We start from the raw sequence: 9,130 nt of genomic DNA, 5'->3' as shown, positions 1-9,130 counted from the left end.
ATGCCATAACCAGTTTGAGAAGAATTCAAAGAACACGTTTATAGATCAAAAATGTTGAAATGACTTACACACACACACACACACACACACACACACACCCCACCACTACCACCACCAAAAACGTGGGGCACCTGGGTGGGGCTCAGTAGGTTAAGTGTCTGACTCTTGATTTCAGCTCAGGTCATGACCCCAGGGTTGTGGTATCGAATTCTGCATCAGGCTCCGCACTGAGCGTGGAGCCTGCTCAAGATTCTCTCCCCACCTCTTTCTGCCCCTCCCCTGCTTATGCTTTCTAAATAAATAAATCATTTTAAAAAATGTTGGATGTGCCCATGGAGCAGAAATGTTAGGTTTTTTTCTTTTTTGGGGGGGAAGGGGTGTGGAGGTTTCATTCATATTTCATAGTGAGAATTATTTTGTACTTTTATCAATCAGTGACAACTTAGCGTTATCAAATAGCTCCCATAGAGTCAGAATCCCACTCAGAAGGGAGGGCTATAAACACACTCTTCCATCATTTTCCACTGAGACACAATAATCGAAGTTAATCTTGAAGTTTTCCTGATTACAGAGGAAGGCCGGTCTCCTTAGTTCTGGCCTGGTTAAGCACATAGGTGCATTGAGGGTGTTAATTTACCTTACAGGCCGGAAGTTTGCTTTGCTAGCAAGTTCACATAAAAAGTCTCAGACTGGACATTAATACCCGAGTTCTTGAGAGCTTAAGAACTTTGAGGAGTATACAGGGGTTTGGAGAGAGAAGAAGAAATATCCTGAACGCTGTGCTCTAAGACCAAACTACTCTTATTTGCAAACCAGAAGCACATACATGGTTGTATTTGTTGGAGACCATTGCTGCCAAGGGCAGGTTCGACAGACTGGGAACTCTAGAACCAAGTAACTAGCGCTTTCGCAGAGACAAACAGGCAGAAGGAATGGAGAAATGTCGGCCATACACCAGCATTTTATGTATCAAAGGTCATGAATACACATAACACAGCTTTTGCCACATTCCTTATAAACTTGTCAGTGGCGAAAATGAAAATATTAACAGACCCAAAGATATAGCCTCTTCGTAGTGTATAAAAATAATAAGCTTAGTAATCCATGTGTCATGCTTCTGTTTTACTTAGAAAGCATCTAGGAATCCAGGGAGTATTATTAACCTAGTAGTTAAAAGACTTCTAAGATTTTTAACGTAAAACCTTGAAGTTGACAAATCACAAAATAGAAGGCCGAAATAAACCCAAGTTCATCATCATAATGAGCCTGGTTAAAAGCACGTATTTTTATTCTACTTGGGGATGTTCGTCCTAAACGGATACAGGCTTACTGCTCAGAAGAGCCAACATCATTCCTACATATTTAAGATTATGAAAAATGTGAATATTCTAAACACTGATAAAAATCAAAGACCTAGCTTTTTATTAAAAATATTAGTCTCCACTTGCTAAAAATTTAAATTAGGTGAACTTGAATTATTAAAATATTTGCATGGACTTTTTAAAAGTAGCTTTGAGGTCTAATATACATATAATAAAATTCAGTATTAAGTGTATTAATGCAATGTTTTTGGTAGATTTATAGTTATACAAAAATCACCACAGATTTTGGGACATTTCTGTCACCCCTGAAAGCCATCACTTCCATCAGCCCTAGGCAACCACTAACGTATCTTTCCTCCATTGCTTTGCCTATGATGACAGTTCGTATTAATGGAATCATACAATATGGTGTCTTGTATGGGTTTTCATTTAGCATAACGACTTCTTAAGCCCATAAAGCTGTAGCATGGATCAGTACCTCATTCCTCTTTACTGCTTCTGGCATTCCATTGTATGGATAACCACACGTTGTATTACGTGCTCGTCAGTTGATGGACAGCTGGGTTGTTTCAGCTTTGGGGTGATCATGAATCTACTATGAACATTCATGTAAAAGTTTTTGCATGGACAGCTGATTTCCTGTCTTCTAGGTAGACACCTAGGAGAATTGCTGAGTCACAGGTAACTCTGGAAAAGAGTTTGGTGTTTAAAATGGAGAATCTGCCAAAGCGGCTGCACCCTTTTACTTTCCCACCAGTAACATAGGAGAGTTCCAGTATCTCCACATTATCGTCTTTTTGAATTATGGCAATTCTGGTGAGCATGAAGTGGCATCTGTGGCTTTGTTTGGCATTTCCCTAACGATTAATGATTTTGAGCATAGTTTCGTGTGTTTATTGGCCATGTGTACACATGCTTTGGAGGAATGCTAAGTCGATTGTCCAGTTTTAACTGGGTTATCTTTTTGCTATTGAGTTGTAAGAGTTCTTTATATGTTCTGGGTAGAAGTCCCTCATCAGACATATGGTTTGCAAAGATCTTTTTCTTAGTCTATGGATTATCTTTTCACCAACTTGGTTTTGTAAGGAGTGTTTTTTTTTTTTTTAAGTTTATTTTGCAGGAGTGGTGAGGGGAGAGAGAGAGCACGCACGCATGCGAGTGGGGGTGGGGGGGAGGGGCAGAGGAGAGAGAGAATCCTGATCAGGCCTTGTGCAGTTAGTGCAGAGGCCGAAGCAGGGACTCGGTCACAAAGCCTGAGATTAGGACTTGAGCTGAAATCAAGAGTTGGACACTTAACTGACTGAGCCATGAAGGAGCCCCAGGAATGATATTTTAAGGATTTGCTTCTTCATTTAGCATATTAGAAGTCTTACATTATAATTTCCTTATTTTCCCAGAATTAGGGATATTCTAATCATGAGTGCTTATCTTCAGAAGATAATCAGAAGAGAGCTCATTTACTTTAAGAGATGTTATAATCTAATTTATTAATGGCATTTGGATGTAGGGAAACATTACTGCTTAGAGGTAGAAGGCTTTCTGAATTATAGATGCAGACATACAGACAGCTTATAGCTTCAATTCTGCAATCTTAGCCATGGATCAAGGGTAAACACAGACCCACAAACTTCTCCAGTCTAGAGATTAAAGAGATGTTCTCCTTCCTGGTGAGGACAGGATTACTAATCGAGGTCAAGATAGACAAAGACTAACAAGTCAGATTCTCAGTCTTCTCTCACCCAATAGAAAATAGATCTCTAGAAAGTGTTGGTCAATTTACAGAGATCACTTAGTGGGGAGATCATAAGACCAAATTTCCAATCACTGTGGCCCCTAGAAGAAATTACTTAAGGGGCCACAAACCAAAAAAACAAGACACAAGATTAATAGAGAAGAAAATTAAGATTAGAAAAAGTCAGCAATGTTTTATGGCTGCTGTGACCCAAGACAGATACAGATGGGCTAACACAGCCCACAAGCAGCATTTCCTTGGTGAAGTTTAGCTGACTCTGATAGGTGCATCCATTGGGCATCCCAAGGGAAGACCTCCAAAATGTGTTTATTTTTCTATTTAATTTTTAGAAGAGAATGCTCAAGCGGTAGAGGGAAAGAGGATCTTAAGCAGGCTCTGTGCCCAGCGCGGAGGCTGACTTGGAGGGGAGATCATGACTGGAGCCTAAATCAAGAGTTGGACACTTAACTGAGCCATCCAGGTGACCCATGTTTAACTTTTCCATTTAAGTGAGGATTCTCATAAAGATGAACATGATGTTAAAATTTTCACCTAATTAACGAGGAAACCCATTGAGGTGTTACAACCTGTTCAAAAGGAATAATAAAAAAACCCAGACATATTTGCAAAGGTTTTTCCCAAGCCTGGGGGCCAGGGGCAAAGGGGAGTGGAATCACTTTGCAGAGCCATTAACGATCCAGGACCCACAGTGGGGTAAAATAACGCCCTCAGAATCTTCATCAGATGAAGTGTGTGCCAGACTGTATGTGTGTTCCCTCGGACAATAACATGCTGTTTTCTGTTTGGTTTTGTTTTTTAATTTTTGAGAGAGAGAGAGACAGTGTGCAGGAGAGGGCAGAGAGAGAGGGAGACACAGAATCCAAAGCAGGCTCCAAGCTCTGAGCTGTCAGCACAGACCCCAACACAGGGCTCAAAGCCACGAACCGTGAGATCATGACCTGAGCCAAAGTTGGATGCTTAACGGACTGAGCCCCCAGGCGCCCCACATGCTGTTATCTTAGAGTAGCTTTGTGAGAAGTCCTAATACCTGACAGGGAAAAAGCCCCAGGAGTCAGTTTTTGAACACACACTTTGAATTTGTTCATTTGAACATTTCTTTGTAAAATTTAAGTCACTTGATTACATTTAAAAGTGATCTTTAGGATTCTGGTTGAAAACATTACATTCCTATCTTTAGACTCTGTTGCCTTTATATGTTTAGATCAAGAGGTCAGATTTCAGAGGTTATAACTCGTTAGTCATAATTAAACATATTCCCATCCACGGACATAATAGGTCTTGTCATTTGTTCAGGTCTGGTTTTATATCCTTAAGATTTTGTAACATTTTCCATATTGATTCTGGACCATTTTTGGCAAGTTTCTAGATATCTTATAGGTTTATTGCTACTGTGAATGGGATTTTATGTCATTTTAATTTCTAGCTTTCTGTTAATATAGGGAAATGTTATTTATTTTTGGGTACAAATGTGATGGATTTTTCACCATAACAAGTTAAAAAAACAAACCAAGATTTTCAGAGCAAAGCGTCCAGGGATTTCTGGGTTTATAGTTATGTAATCATAGCATCTATAAAGAATGGTTGCTTTTTCAAATATTTGTTCTGAGTATTTACTTTTGTGTATTATGCTTGTTAATGTTTCCCAGTCTTTATAATGTATAACAGCAAGTGCTACAAGAACTTTTCGTATTTTCAGATATTAAGGTCAGTTTTATTAAAACCCAGAAGTAGTTTTGATTAATCCTCTTTTACACATAATTTTTACTAGGAATTACTGCTGGTTTATGGGAAATGACATTTGGATAGCCATTAATGTAATTTTTTTTTTTTTACCTCCTTTGTCACATAATTTGTACCATTAACAGGGTAGAATTCTTGATGTCGAATTTTTACATTCTTGGGCTAAAACAGATTTGGTCATTGTCTATAATGCTGCAGGTTGGTTCCATGGAAACAAGCTCAAAGGTGGAGATTTATGTGAAACAACAATTCTGATGATCACCCACGTCCAGAGAGCCCTGGGGGGCTGGCAGCCCAAACTCTCCTTTCCAGTCCTCTGCCTTTGCCCCATCAGAGTGGTCTTGGATTGAGGCAAGGAGGCTTGCACACCTACATCCACAGGGAGAGTGTAACCTTGAACCTTGGGGATGCAGGTCTTTTCAGCCAATGCCAGTGCCCAGAGAAGGACACAGCTGAGCCTGATCATACACCAACCACCCATTAGCTCAGATGTCCATCAAGGGGGCCAGAGGAGATTTGCAGGGGACATTCAGCCACCCCCTAGGAGTAACATTTTGATATGCTACCACGTTCCTGGATTGACATTTATAGTCCTAATACAATCTAGATTTTGGTTGTATTTTAGTTAGAAATTTCAGTTTTCCGTATCTAGTGTAATCTTACTATCCAAATTTGTTTTTGGTATTTAAGGTCCTAAATGAGCTCACCCCGGAAGCAGAGTGCTAACAGAGAAAGCAGACCAAGGAGCAGACCTTGGGAGAACACGTGAAGGCCGGGCAAAGGGAAAGGATGTAATGAAGAGGCAGGGGAGAGAGGAGAGAGCCAGGACAGGGGTGTGGGGTTCCAGATGTGCCACTGGGGGCTGTCATTTGATTCTCCTGTGTTAGTATTATAGGGGGATTTCCTTCTCTACTTTGGAGGTTTCCTTTTAGGCGGCCAGGGTTCAATGAATGTTAGCTTCTGTCTTTGTCCCAGATCTTCATTTTGCATCTGGGAGAGAGGAAGTTGGACTGAATGGGACACTGGGGAAGAGTAAACCAGGCATGTGGACGCGGCCCCCTCCTTTGCTCTCCTGGACACCATGCCTCCAGAGACAACACCATTCTCCTCTGCACTTTGAGGCTGCAGTGAGTGTTTGCTTAACTTGGAGTCCTTGGGTAGTAGTGTTAGCACCGGTGAAGGCAAAGTCAAGAGGTTGTAGCCCAAAGGGTTTGCGGAAGCAGCCACCACTGCCTCCCAGTGTTCTGGAACCCGTGGGGAACGAGAGCGGGGCATGGTTATTAGGGGCTAGGGTCAGAAAGCCCTCTGTAGATTTAGTTTCGTTGTAAAGAGGGGGGAAACCAAACACACACTTCAAGCTTTTGCAGTAATAGACTCCAGACTTCTTAGTTTAGTAATGGTAATCTGGGATCTTGTAGATCGGACATTGTTCTCTGAATGGCTGACATCGTTTAAAACCTTAACTCAAGGGTCACCTGCGTGGCTCAGTCCGGTGAAGCACCCGACTCCTGATTTCAAGCTCAGGTCACCATCTCACGCTTCATGGGTTCGAGCCCCGCATTGGGCTCTGTGCTGACAGCTTGAAGCCAGCTTGGGAGTCTCTCTCCCCCTCTCTCTTCCCCCTCCCCTGCTCATGTGCTCGCTCTCTCAAGATAAAGTTTAAAGAAACTTAATTTTAGTATTTATCTATATTTAGCTTGGATATATGTGGAGTTCAGGTTTACATACACACATGACCAGATTTACTCCTTGCAACGACACTAGCATTTACCTGCTATCATTAACCCATTTATAGCAACATAACTGGCTTAAATATGGCTGGTTTTGTTTTTGTTTTGGGTTGTTTTTGGTGCCTACACCACTGCTTCCCGTTTGGGAAAAAGCTTCTCTGGGAAATCACCTGACTATACTGGTCTCACCTCCACCTGTGAGCAGCCAAGATCGAAAGCACCACACGCTATTGTAACAAACAGTAATAGCAAAGATGAAACAAAGGGTTTAAACCCATTTATTAAAAAAACAAATACGGGGTGCCTGGGTGGCTCAGTCAGTTAAGCGTCCGACCTTGGCTCAAGTCATGATCTCACAGTCTGAGTTCAAGCCCCGCGTCGGGCTCTGTGCTGACAGCTCGGAGCCTGGAGGCTGCTTCCGATTCTGTGTCTCCTCTCTCTCCCCCTCCCCCGCTCACTTTGTCTCTCTCAAAAATAATGAACAAACATTAAGAAAAAAAGAAACAAAAACAAATGCCCAACTCAGAATGGGCTAAAAAACACTTCAGCCACATGTTCCTTGTAAGAAACTCAAGCTTGTTTACCCTCCTGTCTTGAAACTTCTGTTTTTATTGCAGGGCAATGCCAACGAACAGAAAGGCGGCATGGATCCATTGATTCCAGACATGGTATGAAATCAAGCAAAGGGCTATTTTATATCGATAAGTGATCCAACTCACAGTGGGGAGAAAATAGCTCCTGCTACTTAACATGTTCAGTAGACCTAGCTCCACAAACATGTGCAGAGGCAGTCAGGCATTCTCAGAGCTCTGAATGAGTGAATGCCTTTCCCAAATCCTGCTGAAGATAACCAGTCTGGTAAGGTAGTGAGGACTCTCTAGCAGCTGGTGGACTCTTGGGAAGAGTCCAACGGTTGTAGCAGGAATCCCGGCACAGTCCGTGTTGAAAGGGACTCTCCCACTCACCTTTGTGGATTGAGGTCCTCCACATGACGAGGACTGAGACTTATGAAGGACTTCGAGAATCAAAATAGAGAATTAGCCTGAACAAACAAAGCAGGTGTTCTAAGACCTCACAGGAAAAACTGAAGTAAAAGACACTCTGTGAAGGTTCTTTCGGTTGGGAGCAGGAGAGAGAACAAAAACAACCATGTTAGCTTACTGTTCATCTATTGCTGTGTAAACAACCACCCCAATTCTCAGTGGCTTAAAACAGTAAGGCCTTACACTCTCTCCCAGTTCTGTGGGTTGATTGAGCTCAGCTGGATGGGCACCCTTGCTTGGGGTTCTTGGGGGTTACAGCTGTATCTGGGCAGTTTTGATCATAAACCCCAGAGGTCAGCATAACTGAAGACTCCATAGGTTCCTGGGGTTCTTCTGATCCCCATGGAGTGGACTTGGGCCAAGTAATCTTTGTACTGGGGCTGTGCTAGCAGGACAGGTTGTTCAGCAGCATCCCTGGCCTCTACGTACTAGATGGCAGGAGTACTCTCCCCCCACCAACCCTGTAGGTGACAAACAAGACCATCTCCAGACACTGTCACATGTCCCTTGTCAGAGATCCCTCTTCCATCGACTTCGCATCCTGATCAACTACAGGGACGGTCCTAGTAATGGGATCTCCAGCGTGCCAGGGATTTTAACTGCCCACCTACAGCCAGTCACAAATAGCCACGTAGGCTTTAAGCCACAGTCAGGGGAGCAACTCCTTCTTTGCTTCCATGCCTGCCACATAGAAGTGTTTCCCCTGGCTCCTGTCTGTGGAATGCTCTTAACACCCTCTGGGATGGTGCTGCCCAATTTGAAAGGATTTTTGCTTATATAAAGTATTCCTTTTAATGTGTTTCATTGGTCTTTTGACAGGTTTCCATTTCGATCATCTACTTCCTAAGGCCACTTGCAGTCAACCTTAAACCTTTCAGTTTAAGGGTCTTAAAGTCCCCCTAGAAGCAACCCTGGGGAGAGGGACTCCTTGCTGCCTTCTCCTCCCTCACTTTCCCATTAGCTTGCCAGCACTTCTAGGGATCATCTTCCACACCATGGCACATTATCAACTATGTTCACCCTATGGGTAACCAGAGCTCAATACTGTCAGGTGGCTTCAGGGCACAAATTCTCAGGCACTTCAAACAGGTGTGCAAGCAGAGTAGCCACCAGTGGCCAGGGAAACCGTCAGATAAAGACGGGAGGCTGGTGGCAGCCACCACATGCACTTCAATAGGAAAGCCCCCTCGGGCCACTGCTAGCATCCATGGTGGTGAAATCTGAGGTCCTTATCACTTCTGGAAACTGGGACTAAAAAAAACACTTCTGGAACCCTCTGAGGAACCATATAGAAGGTGCCATACAAGGCACAAAATAGGGTAGAAGAATTCTATAAATATTCCATTCTGCTTTAGCCAGATGGCAACTACCTTGAAATTCTAGATGGGTGCCCGAACCAAGATGGAGACACGGGCTCCCACAGGTCTTCACACAACAGCAGCAGAGCCGTCCTGGGGCCAAAAGCAAGGCAGAGGTGGTGCAGTAGAGGGGAGTGGTTGTCAAATGGCTGCAGGAACCCTGGAGCAAGGCAGCCAGAGACTA

This window comes from Herpailurus yagouaroundi, unplaced genomic scaffold, assembly GCF_014898765.1.
Source record: "Herpailurus yagouaroundi ecotype Mexico unplaced genomic scaffold, PumYag 186, whole genome shotgun sequence".
Taxonomy (NCBI): Eukaryota; Metazoa; Chordata; class Mammalia; order Carnivora; family Felidae; genus Herpailurus; species Herpailurus yagouaroundi.
Note: the sequence above shows the minus strand (reverse complement) of the source record.